This window comes from Oryzias latipes, chromosome 6 (assembly GCF_053564925.1).
Source record: "Oryzias latipes strain Hd-rR chromosome 6, Olatipes_Hd-rR_3.1".
Classification (NCBI taxonomy): Eukaryota; Metazoa; Chordata; class Actinopteri; order Beloniformes; family Adrianichthyidae; genus Oryzias; species Oryzias latipes.
In genome coordinates, this window is record NC_136242.1 from 8,883,331 (window position 1) to 8,902,754 (window position 19,424).

The 19,424-nt window shown below is 40.6% G+C and overlaps 1 protein-coding gene across 3 annotated transcripts in view; it reads left to right on the forward strand.

Moving 5' to 3' along the window:
- Positions 1 to 13,631: 13,631 nt before the first annotated feature.
- The window catches only part of LOC101173858 (alpha-1,3-mannosyl-glycoprotein 4-beta-N-acetylglucosaminyltransferase C-like), a 74,981-nt gene continuing 69,188 nt past the window's right edge, over positions 13,632 to 19,424 (forward strand). Inside the window, exon 1 of one of the 3 annotated variants that reach the window (XM_011475771.4) lies at positions 13,632 to 13,813. The gene's annotated coding sequence lies outside the window, so the exon portion shown is untranslated. Of the gene's footprint in view, positions 13,818 to 18,592; positions 18,654 to 19,424 lie in introns of those variants that run through there. The other 2 variants (XM_004069442.5, XM_078948379.1) reach the window with 2 other exon arrangements.

Below are 19,424 nucleotides of genomic sequence, written 5' to 3' on the forward strand. Positions count from 1 at the left end.
ATAATACCTACATTTTCCGGTTTCTTATTTTGTTTTATTAACATTAGAAACTACAAAATGTATATTTTTCAACATACAGTCATTTTTCTTCATATGCAAATTCAGTAAAAATCCAGTTGTTTTTAATTAGCTTCAGAATTTCTTGCCATATGTTTCCATTTAGTTAAGAGTGGTCCATGTTTATTTTTACAAATATAAACTGACCATTTGCCTGGTTTATACATCCTCTTTGCAGCAACTATTAAAAATTCTGTAAAAAGCTCCCATCTTTTTTTAGTGCCACTATTTTGATCTATATTATAAGCCTTACTATTGGTCTTTTAATAAGGATTTTTCCATTTTTAGTCTAAATCCAAAAACCGCTGACATTTTCTAGGACATAGTTTCTGCAGAGCGACAGGAGTTCATTAGAAAATGTACCTCTGATTGTGGGACTGTTGGTGCGGAGTAAGCCCAACACCCTGTCATCTATTTTTTAGACCCTCTCTCACTAGCTTACAGCCCCTCACACCCCAACCTAAATTTAAAAATGGCGAGCAATATTAGAGCTGTTTGATCCAGATTCCAGCTCAGATGAGGAAAACAAAGACATGCATGGATGGATGGATTTGTCCGACAGTGGATGCATCCGAATGGAGCAGAGCAGAGAGCTTGTGATCCGTCCAGCGTATTTATTACATCCCAAATATAATCTGTTTCAAACAGCATTGGTTTTCACAACAGCTTAAATAAAGAAATACTCACAAATGCAACTTTAATTTTCTTTCTATATGTCCTCCATCACTAAAAGAACATGTTAAAAACACCAAATACACCATTTTCATTAGAGAGGGTCTGTAGGGGGGGGTTTAGCCCTTCATGCCTGAATTTATTTCCAACTAATTAAAATGTAAAGACTGTTTTTTTCTTTATTTAGTCTGTTGTGACAGATAATAATACAATAAAACAATTTAGGGAATATACTTGTTTTTTTAAAGGAAAAATGAAAATGTTCTGGTAACTTTTGATGGAAAGAGAAAAAACTGTCAGACATTTCTACAACCCAAGAATTTCATGAACTTTTTTTTTTTGTGTCTTTGGTGATGCGGGAAGTCAAAGACTACCCTGATCCAATAATAAAAATGCAATATTAATGTCAAGCATGCTTAACATGAGTAATGATAAACTAATGCTTTGACAGAGCTCTTGTTTCTGTTCTGTTCTGAAAACAACTCGCTCTCAATTTAGCCACAAATTAAGCTCTAGCATATTTTGGACTTTTCTGAAAGAACATCTTATCTTCAGGGCTCCTGGCTTCACTTGCTGCCTTAAATCACTTCTATTAAAATGTGGTCATGTTTTAGTGATAATGAATGTACAGAGGAGATCTGAGTGGGCTGAAATGATTGACAGCTGCTTTCAGACTTTAGTTTTTAACACTTTCTTTTCTACACAGGATGCCGTTTCAACACAAAAAGGACATATTATCCATTAAAAATTTGTCTTTTTTTGTGTTTAAATATGAGTACAAAAATTTGATGTCCATCAGTAAATGTTTTGGAGGGCATCTAAATGAAAGGCACCTGCAAACGTTGGGTTCTTTGACTTGTACTTTGAAAAAAAAAAAAAGATTGACATAAAAAATGATAATCCCACAACTTTTCTACTTACTAGCTGTTTCCCTGCCATAGTTGCTTCATTATTAGGCAGACACACTGAGCCACAGACAGACACAAACAATTAGAGAGAAAAAAGGGGAGACAGATTTGTGCAATTTCATACTTCACTTGACTTCTTGGTCAAATCCTCTTTTGTCTAAATGAGCTTCTGTTTTACAGAGTCTGTACAAAAATGCAAATATTATGGATTTAATTTTGATGTAACTTTTTTGGGATCTTGGCAAGAGTCTTAACATTGGATAGAGTGTTAAAAACACCAAGTTAAAAGCTGCATCCATAATATGCAATCATTAGCTGCGTTTACATGGGCAAAAGTAATCGGAAAGAACGCCTGATCGGAAGAAAGATGCGTCATGTAAGCACGCCGTTTGGAATAGGACGCCCCGATCAGACTCATTCGGATCAAAGTTTCGTTCCGATCGAGATAGGTGGGTTATGCCGATTATTGATCCGATCGTTGTTCATGTGAACGGTTTATTCCGATCGTGTGTCAGTACTGCTCGGGTTTTATGTCATGCATAGACGGTGTTTCGCTCCAGAGAAAGCTTTGGAGCGCATGCTGGACCGACCGGCTGCTCTAGGGAGCGCCACTCTGCCTCTCCCTTCTCTTACACCCCTCACGAGGGGGGTGCCGGGGAGGAGCAGGACCCTGCGCGGTCCTGTCTCGTGTGCTGGTGGAACAAACGAACTGTGTCTCTGAGCAGAACAGCTGGATTAATAACGTGTTTGAGGGGAGGATGGTTTGTTACGTGTGCGTTTTGTTGTTTGTGTGACTGCGATCCGTCCCGCCGCTCTGGGTTAGTTGCTGTCAGGAGAAGCGTGTGTCCGACCAGACCTCTGACTTACAGCTCACAAACAGCGGCTTTGGGGCGGTGTGCTGTTTCAAAGCAGATATGCCAACAATCACGTGGATTTGTGTTTCTAGTCGTGACTCATTTACTTTTTCCGGTATTTTCAATACTATTGCGCATGCCCAAATGATTTATTCCAGCCGAAAGTGTGACCATGTAAACGTTTGTTCTAATCGGAAAAAGGTTTTCTGTGCCCATGTGCATGGTTGAATTGTAACCCGACCATTGATCCGATCAGGATATTTTGCCCATGTAACCGCGGCTAGTGTGCAGGTACACAGAAAAAGGCAATTGCCATAGAAGCATGCTGTTTATAGAGCTTTGTAAAAGGCAAGTTCAAAAGAAAGGAACGTTTTGGCAGAAAACGATCAGCAAATAACAGATTTTCCTGCAGAACTGGGAAGATTAAATACAAAGCCCGTGAAGAATGGACAGCTGTTAGAGATGATGCTTCACGCCTTTCATGGATCAGGATCACAGACTAGCAAACAAGGATTCAGAGAGTCTGAAGGAAGAACGTTTGAGGCACTAACCAGGAATTGGTGGATTGGAGTCATTTAATCTTCATCAGTATTAGCTCACTTCAATAGATCCATGGTCAGGAAGTTGATGCTTTACTCAGCTGACCTGCTGAACTTGGCAACAACAATCACCAACAGCATAAAGCACATCCTGTGTGTGAGGCATTTGCGTCAGTACTTGTAAAATTAATAACAACTATAGTGCTGCTTAACGAAATGCTGTACGACAGCACTACCTGTGCATGTAACTTCCATTATCCTCACAAAGGCTTCACTATATTTAAGATACGTACAACAAAGGTACTTTCCATTTTAATGAGGTGGTCGCATGAGCCTCAAGGGAACTGCAAGACACACCTCGGCTCCTCTCAAGATGCAGCCGCACCTGTCTCCAACTCTCTACGGTCCGGACAACCCAAAAACCTGCAGCACCCGTATGAGTGCATGTGAGTGAGGCATAAGGATTTCAGTCTGAAATCAGAGCACATCAAGGAAACATGATTTTTAGTAGTTGTATGGCTCCAGACAGTGAATTTGTTTCAATAGATCGTCTGTTTGACACAGTTGTGATCTTTTGACATCACAACAGACAGGAACATTAGTGTTTCAATCAAATTTAACCAAATTTTTGCAACTCTGCATCCTCCTGAAAGGAAGAGTATCACGGTGAAACTGTTTTAAACGCCAGTTCTGTTGTATGTGACTAGGCTTAAATGACACACGCTCATCAATGCTTGTCAACCAGCTGATTCAAGTTTTTTGCTTAAGGACTTCACTGTTGTGTTGCATACCAACGCAAAGCTGTATGGTTTTCTCCACTTCAGAATCCACTTGAATTGTGTTCATTGCTAAAACTCCGGTGTTTAAGGGTTGATCAAGTCTGCAATTTGTGATAAAAAAGGGACAGTTTACACATTCAAATGTGTATGTAGCAGGTTGCGATCTTTTCTCTGGACTTCCTACGATGGGATCGTCTATAGATGTCCTGGAGCACCGATTCCTCCATTGATTGTCAGCTCCACCCCCATCCAATCACATCGCAGTTTGCTGCGGCACCAGTCAGGTAGATCACGGTTGTGTTCTTCAATCTTAGCATTGGATGTTAATGTTTGGCCTTTTTCACCCATGTCCTGCCACTCAGACTCCCCCAGGGATGCATCACGAAGAAGTTTGCTTGGACTGGACTTCAACTGCTTCCTTTGTTTTGTCAGTGAGTGCTTTCATAAGCACGACTGCATTATTTTCTCTGTCAATCACTCATGGAAAGGCCATGAATTTCTTCTTGAAAACATGTCAGCTAAATTACTCACTTCCTGAAGAATTGTCGTTTTGTTGAGGTTATTCTTTGTTCCCAGGAACAGATTTAACTGTGACACAAAATTAAAAAAAAATCTAATAGCATGGAGACAAATGTGATTTAGTTTAAGGGAGATGTGAGACAGAAATGGAAATTTGTAATAAATTCATTGGAAATGACTGACTCTGCCGCAGCTGCTGCCTGCAGGCATCATCCAAACTGATCCCTGGGGTTTCTACAAAGCAACATGTGTTTGATTGAATTTTAATCCTGCATCTAAATTTCAAACTCAATAAAAGTAGCTCCAACACCTTTCACTGGTTTGTAAGCCAGCTAAGAAATTCTGAAAGGATCCACTCCCCACATTTTAAAAGAACAGGAGAGTGGACAACAGCTGTGATGGTGAAAAACACTGCAGTGACCATCAACACTCCTACAATGCTTGAGTCATAACAGTAGATGAAGGGTCATTTCTTTATGCTATCATTGCTCTTATTGCACACTTCAAGTTATCTTTAAACCTAATCACATTTATTTCCAATATTTCATAGGTAAGCCTCTGAGTCAATGTCCAAATTCTTTCACTATTCCCTAAAAGACTATATAGTGGATTTTAATTCGAGTCAAACACAATGCTCACTACATTTTTTAAATGGCAAATATGACATCATCCATTTACAAAAGTGAAAACCTAATAAATGTGAACATTTTATAAATACTATTAATGAGTTCACTGTGTTCTGATGATGAAAACTTGTATGTAAATACAATATTCATAAATGATACATTCCTTTCAGAGGACATATTGCTTAAACACAATGCATTGTGGTCTATGTTCACTAATTGAGTGAGCATTGATGCACACTCTGGGAAATTTTGGAATGGTAGATTCAGACACACTCACAGAATGGGGAACGCCCTTTATCGTGCACTGAACCAGGGATTAGTGGGGGAATTCAGACACAACTAGTTTACCAGATCTGGTATAGTTTGGTGATATTGTGACTTTTTAATGAAAACTGACATCTTTACTTGAGAAGATATGAGAAGTCAAGCATAAATACAAATAATATTGTTTTGTCTGCTTTTAAAGTGGTAGCCAGAGTCATGAGCTGACAAAACCATTGACTATAAATGAGAACTGGACTGAGTGACCCCTCCTCCCTCATGTTACAAACAGGAAGTATTTGCTGGGTCTAAGAAACCAAAGTCCCAAAGACTTCTATAGAGAGATAAACAGCTTTTACTCAGTCATTCCATTGGTCCGAATAATCATTCTTGCTCTTATACTTTCTTTTTACATGTTTTTGATAATCCTTTTTATTTACATGATATTTTTTCTTTAGTGCAAATTATAAACTGAACAATCAGATGCCTCAATAAAAGTAGGTGGTCTCAAGTCCAGCGTTCAAAACATCTAATTAAGAGATTTCATGCAGGTGCTTTGAAGTGGAAGGGGTGTGATCTTCCAACAAGCTCACTCCTGATTGGCTAGGGTGGTTGCCATTGACATTTAGACTCAGACAGACTTGGAAAAATCACTGCTTTCAGGTTCTTACGTGGCGGCGTCATTAAATATGAAATTGAATCTAGCAGATTATCTTCCTGTTTGTGCCTAAACAGATATTTTTTTTTGTCATAATGTCATTCTGATTTTCCCTGGAAGGCTAATATGAAGGTATTAATGTTCCAAAATGGACGAGCTTGTATATTTGATTTGAGAACTTGTAATACAGAATGTGAATACTTGTGCAAAAAAAATCTGCATCTGTGTGTAAAAATCTTCTGCTGTGAACTGACAAATTTCCATTTGCATGTGTATTACAAGTTCTCAAATCAAATATATAAGCTCGTCCATTTTGGAACATTAATACCTTCATAGGCTAAGTTCACAGATACAAAGCACAAACAAGAAGAACAAGTCAAACAAAAAAAGTCTTATTCTGTTCGTGTATCTGTAATCTGTAACTAGTGTATATGAGTTTGTAATAGATGGGTTAGGTTGTAACTTGTAAATGGGATCACAGAATCTTTTTCCTTGTTCCCTTCACCTGAAGCTTTGTGCGTCTTAAATCCTTAATGCGTGAAAGTGGCGTTTGGTGTTAAAGCACAAAGTCTTCCCCCTTATTTAACGCTGCTTTGCTCCAAAGCATCAGTACACCCACACGAGCTGTGTTTCTGTCAGTGGCTGAGTATAGCAGAGCAGGGATCACAGTCACTTTCAACTTCAAACGATGTCAACGGGAATGAATGAATGAATGAATGAATGAATGAATGAATGAATGAATGAATGAATGAATGAATGTCTGCCTGATGTTAAAAGAGGAAGACTGGTGTGAGGAATGAAGACTTCACTGAGTGCATTTCAGATTTCTTCATGAAGTATATGATTGTGTAGTTATGTTCACTCAGTTCTCTACAACGTGCGTTCAAACGACGCCTCTACATACAAAAGTACGGCCATTGATTAATGGCGAATCAGGGACTTGAATTTGGTAGTAACATTTGAAAACTGATTATAGAGAAATGGGTAATTGCAGTTTGTTCCCAGCTGATATTATATGACACCACGTTTTTAAAATATTGGAATAGAGCTGTTAAAGAAAAAGCCTGGAGCAAAAAAAAAAATAATAATAAAAAGATGAGAAAGCATCGCCCTGCTTGTCTAGTATGAACACCATGGGCTAAAGTTAAGTATGCCAAAGACCTGAATGGCTGAGGGAGGTGGAGGCTTCCGAAGAACACAAAGGTATAAATCACCTCACTCTCTTGATGCAGATCCCACACACTCGTGATCCCTTCAACCCAAGGACACGTCATTCCAAACTAGGGAAGGCCTGCACATTGACCACAGGACTGACACAGGGGTCCTCAGCACTGAGGGGGGCAAACAAACAAGGATTGATAAAATTCCCACATAGAAAAATGTCATACAAAGAAAGAAAAAAAAGTGAAGGAAAATCATATAAGAGCGGGTTCCAACAGTCCCCAGAGCTCCTGTTAACAACCCAAAACAAATCAAAACCTGCAACACAAGAAAACTCACATCGCACACACACGCTCCTCCAGTCATTTAACACAAATTGGCTAAATCAGGGGTGGGCAACCTGCGGCTCCGGAGACGCATGCGGCTCTTGCATCCCTGTGCTGCGGCTCTTTGTGGTTTTGTGAAATAACTATAATGTTCTAAAATTGTTGTGGTTCCTTTAACACTGTTGGGATGTGCCAGCAGGTAGAAAGAAAAAAGCAGCATGAACGCGCTGAGGGGGCGTGTCTTCGGCCGTGAACGCGGACCAGTGTTTTTTTTATGGGATGGAAAGATCTTTTAAAAAGACAGTACATGTTGAATGAGGATCAATGAGAAGTGTATAAAAGCCTCATCATGTAGAACCTCTCCGGGTCGTCTGTCGACCAGCTGTTGTGTTTTTATGAGCAGGTCTGAACCAGGAGCGGGTCGAAAGCAGGAGCAGGTCGGAACCAGGCGAGCTGCTCGTCCCTGGAGCGGCACCCCTACGCTGACGACTATGGTCGGCAAGCAGTAAACAGGAAAGTTTCATAAAAATAATTTTACAAAACAAGACAAACAACTAAAAGGCTGAGTATTAGGTTTTAAAAAAATAAAATCTAAATGTAGACATTTTCTAAGTATAGTTCTTTGTGACTTTCGAGTGACATCACCGCCACAACTCCGGCCGGTATGTAACCCCAACAATGTTCCGACCCAGGTAGGGCAACGATGGAGAATCTGGAGAAAATCGAAGTTCCTGAAGAAAACAGTACATCTGATGGCACCTGGGCAGATTTGTTTGTTTTCAACAACTTCACCAGAATGATTCATATTTAATGAGGAATTAGCAAACAACAAAGTCTCAAATGTGGTGAGACATTCCAGAATAAACACGCAGCTTTTGCCCCCAAACATCCTGATTGACATGAGGAAAAAAAGTTGTTTGTTACCAAAAATCTATTGGATAAGAAGATTAACTGCAGGTTAATTACGACATATTTGCCTCCATAAAAAGAGAGCTGACCATGGCCCCTAAGAAAAAACCAAGGGCCAGGTGACTACGATGACCTTAAAAGAAAGTTTGACGCGATCCAAAGCTACATTGCATCCTTTCATGGAGCGAGTGAACAAAATCCCGGCTAAGCTAACTCCTCTCTTGGAGCTGGAAGAGTTCAGAAGATTCCGAGCTCAAAACGAGCAACAAGATAACCGCATCAACATTCTGGAGAAAAGACTGGACGATGTGGAACAACAAGCAAGGATGTGTAGTGTCATTCTCACTGGATTACAGATCAAACCTCGGGCAAGGCTGAATGCAGCTGGAGTTAGCATCGCTAATGCTAATAGCGCCAGCATTCCTAGCAGTTCTTCTGAAACGGAGAGCGATGGAGAGTCTCTGGTACACCAAGTGGAAACATTTTTCACATCTAAAGAGATTTCCCTGTATCTAAATACCATCGAGACCTGCCACCTGCAGACAACTTGACCTCAACTTTTAGCGCCGCTGATAACAGCCGCACCAAGATGCGGACCTTTATCTAATATCTGGAGACATAACAGTGAAAAGAACTTAAAAACTCTGTTAAACCAGAAGGACGGCTGTTAATAAGCAGAAGATGGACAGAGTATGGACCCTTTTTTCTTATTTAATTTTATTTCATAGCACTACCTTATAATAATAAAAAAAATAATTAAAAATGCAATAAAGATAAAAGAATGCAAAATCAATTACGGAAGATAGTTAAAATGAGTGATTTCGAAGTATATTACTTAAACCTAATTTGCACATATTTTTAACTTTATATACTTAATAATAGTAAATATTAACAACACATTTTATTTGTATAGCCCTCTCAATGGCACACAGACGCTTTACAACATGTGAGCAAAAAACAGTAAATAAGAACAAAAGCTAATACAATAAAAATAAAAACATAAAAAGACAGATTAAAGATTAAAAGCTTTTTTGAAAAGATGAGTTTTAAGTGATTTTTATAAAAATTGGGAGGTCAGCACAGTCTCAGATCAGTCAGAGATGTTGGGGCAGATTGTTCCATAAGGTTGTAGCAGCAATGGAGAAGGCTCTGTCTCCACAATTTCGATGCTTGGTCTGACAGGGGAGGGACAAAAGGTTAGCATCAGAGAGCGGGAAGGGGTGTGACGCTGGAGGAGATCGGTGAGGTAGGGTTGGGCCAGGTTATGAAGTGCTTTGAAAGTGATGAGGAGAACTTTGAATTTGATACGCTGAGCGATGGGGAGCCAGTGAAGGTTCTGACGGATGGGCGGTGATGTGTTCACGAGAGCTGGTGTGTGTGAGCAGACGGGCAGCAGAGTTTGAATTATTTTGGAGGGTGTACCATGGAGTATGCTGTTGCAATAATCTAACCGGGAGGTAATAAAGGCTTTGACGCCATGAGGTGACGAAGAAAGCGTGGTGTTATTGAAATTTAACTGAAAGTTTGGAATGGATTTTGTGGTTTTGGGGCCAATTATGATTATGTCTGTCTTATGACAGTTGACTTTGAGAAAATTGTGCCCAAGCCATGTTTTGATGTCTGTTAGACAGCGGGTGAGTATGAAGTAAGTGGTGGAGCTGATGGATTTGGTGGAGATGTATAGTTGTATGTCATCAGCATAACAGTGAAAATTAAGACCATGTTGTCGGATGATGTTGCCAAGGGGAATGAAGTAAAGGATGGACAGGAGTGGGCCAAGCACCGAACCTTGGGGAACACCTTGCAACAGAGGAGCTGTGAAGGATGAGCAGTTTCTTCCCTTGATAAACTGTTGACGGTTGGTAAGGTAGGACTGAAGCCAGGATAGAGCAGAGCCGGTGATGTTGAGACCGTTCTTGAGACGGGAGAGCAGGATGAAGTGACTAATGGTGTCAAATGCTGCAGTGAGGTCAAGGTGAATGAGGATGGAGAGCTGTCCAGAGTCGGAGGAGAGAAGGGTGTCATTGCAGACTTTGAGCAGAGCTGTTTCAGTGCTGTGTTGTTGCCGAAAACCAGATTGAAAGGGTTCAAACAGATTATTTGAGTTTCTGTGAGATTTGAGCTGGGAGGCAATTACTCGTTTGAGTATTTTGGACAGAAATGGCAGGTTGGAGATGGGACGGAAGATTGCAATATTGTCGGGGTCAAGAGCAGGTTTTTTTCAGGATGGGGGTTATAGCTGCCAGCTTGAGAGACTGGGGCACGGTACCAGAGGACAGTGAAGAGTTAATTATTGTTGTGATGAGTGGAGAGATGATAGGACAGCAACCTTTAACAAGGGTGGAGGAAATGAAGTCCAAAGTGAAGGTGGAGGCTTTGATAGCTATCAGCTGCTTGTGGATTTCCACAGAGGAGACTGGAGAGAATTCAGAGAGCTTCAGACTGGAGGAACGGGCCGAAGTTGACATGTGATTCATTGTCTCTCATGGGTTATGAGGTAGGCAGGAGTGTTAAGGGTCTTGCCCAAAGGCCCACAGTGGGTTATGTTAATTGTTCACCGTGGTTATGGTAAATGCCCCATTGATGGTTCATTCTGCCCCTGGGAATCAAACCCTGCGTGCCAGTCCTGCACTTTACCAACTGAGCTACCCAGCCATGCTTTATTTATGAAATAGTTCTAGTTGTTTTTACTAATGTTAAATTAAGTTTGAGAGCTAGCCTATTCGGTGCTCTGTCAGTCTGATTATTTGAAAGGGCCTATACCGTGCTAAATCAATTTTTTGAGCTTTTAAGTGTATTATACTATTCATTCCTGACTATAAACAACTCTAAAGTGGTATTTTAATCCATTTCTGAATTATTCCTCTAAAACTTGCGCTCTGAGCACAAGCGCCTCCCACTCCACAAAAACGAGTGGGTTCTCACATTGTGACGTAGATAAGTGGTGAGCAGTCTTCCAGGAAGAGTCTGTAGCCCCCCAGGCTAACACACACACCCACTTTCTCCTTTGAGCTAGTGGTGATCGACCAAAGCTTTTCTATTTCATGCACAATATGCACATCCATCTTTGCAAAAGTTTGGATGTTGTTTGTTTTCGTGGGCAAAATGAAGACACACTGCAGAGGCCGACTCCAGGTTGATGTCATAAAATGGGTGGCACTCACAAAGAGCGAAAGGCGGTGCCTCAGAGATCGAGTCATAAAAGAACTCAGCTGAACAACTATTATTTGATTAAAAAAAGTGTTTTCTTTAGTGTGCCAAAGACTTTGGAATAGCATTGCATAGGCCCTTTAAAATTAAATTCTACTCTCTATAGAGCAGAAAAAACAGTACAACCTCTTTAAAGAGTTCATTGGTCATTGCAAGGAAAGAGGCAATGAAGTAAAGTGTCTTGGGCAGAGATTCCTATATAAATAGCCCTCTTCTGCTTTTTACAAACTGAACTTCATAGGAATGTTTACAACTACTTTCAGAAAAAGGGGTGCAGGTGGTACAGATGACCAGTGTGAAAGCGGATTGGACTTTAGGGCAGATCCAGCTTCCTTTTTGATCCCCTGGCTCTAAAAAATTATAATCTGCAGTCATGTTTCCTGAGCCCGAGTGCTTTTTCTTGACCTGTTTTTCAGCAACGCATAACATCAACAATTTACTAAATTATTGAACGAATCCTGTTTTGAACAACCAATCTGCCTCCTTCCTTCAGGCAAAATCCATCTACAGGAAAAGCTGCAAACTCTAGAAACGTATTAGCAGAGATTTATAGCAAAGTATTAGATTATTTATTATCTTTTGTGTGGCTTGCATCAGTTCTTTTCCTATAGTGTAAAGCTACGTTCACACCGGCCTCGTTTAAGCGACAACTTCCAATTAAAAGTCTCTAGAAATGCGCATCAAAGTGGGCTTTTGTGTTTAACCCCTGCATTCACACTTGGCTACGCAACTTCTTGCAACCGTTTTTGGGCTCTACGTACAAAACTTTGCAAGAGTTGCGACGAGTTGCAAGAGTTGCGACGAGTTGCAAGTTAAAACCAGTTGAACTTTGACCAATTAGCGAATCAGATTTGGTAATGATGTTTGGATGGCGCCCCCTTTAATTTGATGAAGTGCCAATGTCAGATAAATGCATCTAGACATTAAAGAAAAACACAATTAGAAACAACAGTCCACAACATGAATCACGTTTCTCATGCACAAGGGAGAAAAAGCAAGTGTGACAGAAGACGTCCACCACGCTTCTCTTCTCAAAGTGTCTGTTCATCCCAGTGCTGCTTTTATTAAGAATTCAAGTAGGAGGTAACAATTTCCAAACAAAGAGAAAAGTTCATTAGGGGGTGTCGTGTAATGAACCATTTTGGTGGATTCTAACTTCAAACAGTATTCTTTATCAGTTCAGGACAGTGTGCCGTTAAACCCCCTCTTCCTAGCTGGGATGAGAAACAGATGAACAAACACACAACTGTTTTTTAAAAAGGTAAAAAGGTCAATCTGAGTTAACATTTAAACATACATTTAAACAATGATAACAATTTCCTTCATAGGCAACCATTTGTAAAATGATCCTATAGGAGAAATGAATGGTTATGGTTTGTACCTGGCTTGATCTATTGGACACCAAGTCTTTCTGTGAAACAGTGATAGAAAAAGGCTGGAGCAAGATTTACTATAGGTACATGGGCTAGTAAACAGTAGAAATAAAAGAAGCCCCTCCCTGCTTGTCCTGTGTGAACACCATGGGCTGAACATGCGTTCCAGAGCGTTTAGTGTGTCTTTGAACGCGAGTCACATGTCCAGTGTAACCTCTGCAGTTTTCAAACTTACTTGATTATTGCAAAAATAATTTTGGTCTTCTATTCTTTCCTAAACAGAAAAGTTAAAATGACTCTCAAATGGAGAATTAGCAGAGGAACAGTTAACTAAGAGTCTGCAAACACATGGGATCACCAAATTGTTTTAAATGCAAACTTGGTTGATAAATGTGCATTTCACATTCAAGTAAGTTTCTGATGTTGTTTTTGAACAGTTCTGACATCATTACTGCTGAATTTATCTGTCACACGGGATTGAAGAACCACATGCAGTCATCGCCAGGTTGCAGCAGTTTTTCCTGATTCATCGTCCAGGAAAGTGGACTTTATTTGGCTCCTTGGCATAAGGCAGAGTGAAGGGAGCTGTGCCGCACGCTGCCTGCTGCCTCTTTAAGACTGAAAATCCAAAGAGACGCTCAAAGAAGGACGGAAGGGTAGCGGGTTGGGGGAGAGGGAGCCAATAAGAGGCAGCGGATGCAGAGACTCTGTGTTTGTGACACCTTGTGGTGGAGAGTGAGGGGGTGGCTGAGGGGGAGGTTCAAAGCGAAGTAGGAGATGGAGGAGGAGAATGGAGGGGCGAGAGATAGCAGCAGTGCAGCCAGAGCGAGTCTGCCGTCAGTGTTTACTCCACTTTCCCTGAGAGCCGGTTATCTCCCCCCTGCGTGAGTCATGAAGTGATTTAGTGTAGGTGAGCAGCAGCAGAGAGCCACACACCCGCTGGCGTGGGTCTGAATCGTGGGTAGGTAAGATCTCTAAACATTCCTTGTCTTTTACTTGATGGCTCTCGCTTTTATTTCATGAGGACCAGAAAGAACTTCTGCAGACTTTGTGTTTTCTTCAAGCGGCGCCTGCTTTCAGTGGTGGTAAAGTGTGGTAAAGTGAGAAGGGAGTGCTGCAGCTTCTCCCTGACATCTGAGCAGCATTAAGTGCCTCTGTATTGACAGGCAGACTCTGTGGGGCTGGAGGGGGATGAGAGCCAAATCTCAGCTTGAGGAACGTGAAGGGAGGAGATCTGTGCCGAAAGAAAGATCATAAATAAGATATGGATCCTTTTTGCTTTTCTTTACTTGCGTCGGCTTGCAGCAGTTCTCCCAGTTCAGGGGTCGGACCTTTCCAAGTGCCTCTTCGCGTCCACTCTGCGTGAGTGACAGCTGAGCTTTTATCAGCTTTCATCATGATTCAAGCTGCTAAACTGCAGCTCTGCCTGTGACACAAATCCCTGTCCCCTCAGCAGCGAGGGGAACAACCTGCCTTCATCTCACGTCTGGATTACAGTGATTTACTGTAGCTGCTCGTCAGCCGGGCTGTGTTTGTGTGGGCTGTGACCTATGATGGCACCTAATGGCATCATATGTTATTTTCAAGGGAACGCTGTCAAATGGGACGCCGTCTCCAGCCGCGTCCAGCTGTAATATGGCAGCTGTTATTAATGTTGGCTCTCTTCGTGACCCTCATTCAAACTATTGCCGTCTGAGGTGCTGAAGCAGAATAATGAAGCCCTTAAAATTAGAAATTACATTTAGTGCAGGATGGATTTATTGCCCCGCCGGCGTCCATTACTGTCTGGAAAAGGCAACTCCAGGGGATTTTTTTTTATAATCTTTGTTGGCTTAATTGAATGTACCAAATATTAGGGTCATTGCCTTCACATTGATCTTTGGGTCCTGTTCATGTCCTTGCCTGAAACTGAAACTCCTTTCATTGATTTGTTTTCTTCGGTGCACCTGCACCCCCTCCGCTGTGATTGATATGGATCTAATAGAGGGAATCAATTAGGGAAAATGACTTTTACCTTGATTGACCTCGTTTGTGTGCGGCCTGGGGGGGGGGGGGGGGGATCATCGTCTGCTTCTGGGAGCAGCTTAGTGGCTTGTTTGTGCCAATCTCGGTTTTTATAGACCTCACAATGGCTGCATTTTAAACCCAGGATGTCTGTGAGAAGTTTCAGGACAGAAGGTGGTGACACGGCTCGCACTTCATGATCACTGAACAGGCGGGGAACGGTAAAACAGAGAAGCTATGGTTCAGCGAGTGCGTATGGGAAGCATCTATTTGTCGCTTTTTAGGTTTGGAACGAAAAGTCTGAATTTCATGTGCATGACGTAATTTCTCTGGAGGAGGCACACGTTTTCAGAGGTTAAACAGAAAATATGAGATCTCAAACATAAATGTGGCAAAGCAAAACCTTTGAAGCTTAGAAATTGCGTAAAGGGAGCAGAAATCTGGACGTAAATGCAGAAAAAATTTCTGCTCTTACTAAGAATCCTCCAGACAAAAGCCAGCATGTGGGAAATGGTCTTTACAGCGCGTAGCAAAGATGCAGAACACACAATTTACCAAACAGAATACTATGTCCTTAAAACCATCAAACTGCCATAAAAACTTGTGTTTTAAGGTATATAACCCTGCAAGTAATATGGATGTTATTTAACTAATTATTTTCATTCATTTTCTCATTTTGCATTGTTTTCGATTAGATTTGCATATTAAAAATTAATAATTAGTGATATTATTTCATCAAACATTTTCAAAATGTTCATTTAAAATCTATCGGCTCAAGCCAAATGCCTTCTTCAGTGAAAACACAACATTTTTTATGTATAGGATGTGCTTTTTTCAAGTATGTTAGTCTGGTTGGTTTTTAATAAACACATCTAACCCATTTTTGGTTTGATATTTGCAGAACATTTCAAAATGTATATATTTTATTTAGATTTAAACAATTAAAAAAAATTCACATGTGTCAAACTCAAGGCCCAGGAGCCAAATGTGGCCCGCAAGAACATTAAAGTTTTTAATTTCTTAAATTTTTTTTTTTTTAGTTGAGTACATATTATTTATGTGTAGCTGTTGTAATTAGTCAATGTTTGCAGGTCTTATGTGTTTTTATGCAGACAAATTGTTGTCATCAGTCAAACCATCAGTTGGATGCACGGCTGTGTGCAGCCTTTGTTTGTAAAATGTAACACGTGTGACACATGTTCTTTCTAGCTCAGTTTGATGTTATTTTTCTTTATTAACTTGGACAGTTTGATCCGTCATTACTGGAGTTATGTGGGTTTTAATCAGCAGACAAAATTTAACAGGATTTATGCTAAAGTAACAAGTAAACATGTTTTCTATGGCACTGTAATTGTCCCTTCAAAAAGTTATAGTAAATAAATAATGAGTTATTTAACATTAAGGAGTAGTTACATTTATTTTTCATTACATTTATTTACATGTATAAGTTATATCTGGGCCTTTGAGGACAACCACTATGCTGATGTGGCTCTCAGTGAAAATGAGTTTGACACTCCTGGTCTAATTGAATGAATCACTTCCAAAATGTGCCATTTCCACTTTCCAGGTTTTGGAGACATAATAAATCGTTATCAGAGTGGAATTCTTTAGTTGGACTCTTTCTGTCTCCGGGGTGTCCTCAGGGAGGTCCGTCCCTTCAGAAAACTCCCTGAAATGGACTTTAATGGCACTGCAGTCACGACCTAAAGAATGCTTTAGACAGTCATCTGTGTGGTAATTTGATCAAAGGACATCTGACATTTCATCAAGTCCTCACACCATCATTTTGTGTAAAAAACAAAAAGGCAGAATGTGTCTGTGTGTGTTCTTGCAGTGAAGTGTGTGCTTTACCAGTCAAAAGTCAGCATTTGGTCTTTGATCGCACTCAGCATCCCTGACAGGCAGCGTTTGGTGAAGTCAGAATTGCATCATAACCACACGCAGCATGTCGCAGGCCAAAAGTGACAACGCTTTGCAGCACAACCACAAGATGAAAGAGGAGAGCAGCCGAGATCAAAGGGAAACCGCAGTTTCTGAGGCGCTTCAGAAAAAAAAAAAAAAGACTTTTCAAGGATTTAACAGATAAATACCAACAAAACATGGAAACATTTCTGCTGCCTGACTTTGAAACGTAAAGATTTGTTTTGAACTAAAAAGTAGTTTTATCTCTGAAGTTAAATCAAATACATTTATTTAAATAAGTTCTGCATTACGCTCCGCAGAGTCAAAAACCATAACGATGTTAGTAAGTAAGTAGTAAGTAATCTTTATTTACATAGCACTTTTCACAGAGAACGACTCACAAAGTGCTTCACAATGTTAAAACAATATAAAATCAGTAGCGATACCCAATAAAACGCACACAGGAGTATAAAGAAACAAACAGGCAAAAGTGAACACAAGTAAAAGTCAACTAAAAGCTCTCCTAAATAAAAAAGTCTTAACTTGAGCTTTAAAACACTCGACTGAGTCAATCTGGAGAGACAGCGGGAGGTCGTTCCAAAGTCGGGGAGCAACTAGTTTTAAAATGAGTTTTTGGAACACATAAAAGATTTTTGTCAGTGGACCTCAAAGAACGTGTAGGAGTGTAGGGAGTTAAAAGGTCAGACGTATAGATCGGGGTTTGTCCATGCAAGGCTCTAAAAGCTAAACTCAAAATCTTAAAATCTATTCTAAATTTAACAGGAAGCCAAAGCAGAGATAAAAGCAGAGGGGTGGCATGAGTGCACTTATTGGTTCCAGTTAAAAGCCTGGACCAGTTGGAGACGTTTAAGAGACTTTTTGTTAAAACAAGTAAAAAGAGAATTACAATAGTCTAAAAGAGAGGAGATAAAAGCATGGATGATCAGCTCAAGGTCAGATCTGGTTAACATCGTCTTCAGTTTAGCCACATTCCTCAGGTGGTAAAAACAGTTTTTGACCAAGCGCTTCGAATGAGAGTCTAGAGACATAGCTTTGTCAAACCAGACACCAAGATTCCTGAGACAGGGCTGGACAGAAGAGCTCAGTGAACCAAGGTGTCTTTTGATGAAGAGAATTTTGATGTTATGATAATATATTTTATTCACAAAGAGAAAAAAACTTTAAATCAGCAGAACTGATTAGTTTCTTTACTGAGAAAGTAATTTTTTGCTAAAAAATGTAAAAAAATACTTAACATCTGTCAGCTGTTACTTTACAAATGAACCTGATTCCATATACATCAATAAATTACAATCTGCATCTGCTTGGTGGTTAAAAAAGTTGACTCTTTTAATCTATTTCTTTTTTTAATTCAATAAAGAAGTGGAATTAACACTGCGGCCATATGAATGTGTACTTTATTGTGTATAAGAAAGGTCTATATGGCCATCCGCTCGCAGAATTTCCTGGCCATCAAGCCTGCGGAATCCTTCACTCCTGTTATTTAGCATCTTGTCTGACGTGAGAGCAGAACACTGAGAAATACGTGCTATCTCATCAAACCCAAGGTGAGGCACTGGCAAAGCTTTGGTGACTTTATTGTTCATTTTTAACAGCATCAGATTAAAACATTGCTCCCAGTATGACATTAAAGGGTAGCTCACATAGGAAACTTACACCAGTTCACAAATACATTACCAAAAGTATTCGCTCACCCATCCGAATGATCAGCATCAGGTGTTCTGATCACTTGGTCTGGCCGCAGGTGCATAAAATCAAGCGCTGCATGCAGACTGTTTTCACAAACATTTAGGAAAGACTGGGCCACTCTCTGGAGCTCAGGGATTTCCAGTGTGGAGCTGTCATAGGATGCTACCTGTGCAACAGATCCAGTGGTGAGATTTCCTCGCTCCTAAATATTCCACAGTCCACTGTCAGCTCAACTGTCAGCTCTATCAGAACAAAATGGAAGAGTTTGGGAACAACAGCAACTCATGGATGCTGAAGCACATAGTGCAAAGAGGTCGCCAACTTTCTGCACAGTCAATTGCTACAGTGCTCCAAACTTCATGTGACCTTCAGATTAGCCAAAGTACAGTATGCAGAGAGCTTCATGGAACGGGTTTAGCATGACGGAGCAGCTGCATCCAAGCCAATGCAAAGCATCAGATGCAGTGGTTGTAAAGCACGCCGCCACTGGACTCTAGAGCAGTGGATCATGATCTTAGTCTGGGTTCGGAGGTTTCCAGGAGAACGGTACATTTGGGACTGCATTGTTCAGAGAGGGAAATTCGGTGGAGGAAGAATCATGGTGTGGGGTTGTTTTTCAGGACTTGGGCTCGGCGCCTTAGTTCCAGTGAAAGGAACTCTGAATGGATGCTTCCATGTTTTGTTGCATTTGTGTATCCTGGTTTGGTAAATGTGTAAACCGTGTGATTTCAAAATTGAACTGATCGCTCCACAGCTGTGCTCCCTTCAATATGCAGCAGCGACCCTCTACAGGCCCGGACCCCCAAAAACCCGCAGCCCCCGCACGGATCAACCAAACCCCATTGGCGCATGTGACTTAAGCCGTGTTCACACCCAGCACGATTTGTGCCTCAAATTGAATAGTTCTTTGCTGTTTACATAAAAGAGTTGATCGTTTTTGGATTCATGTGTTCTGG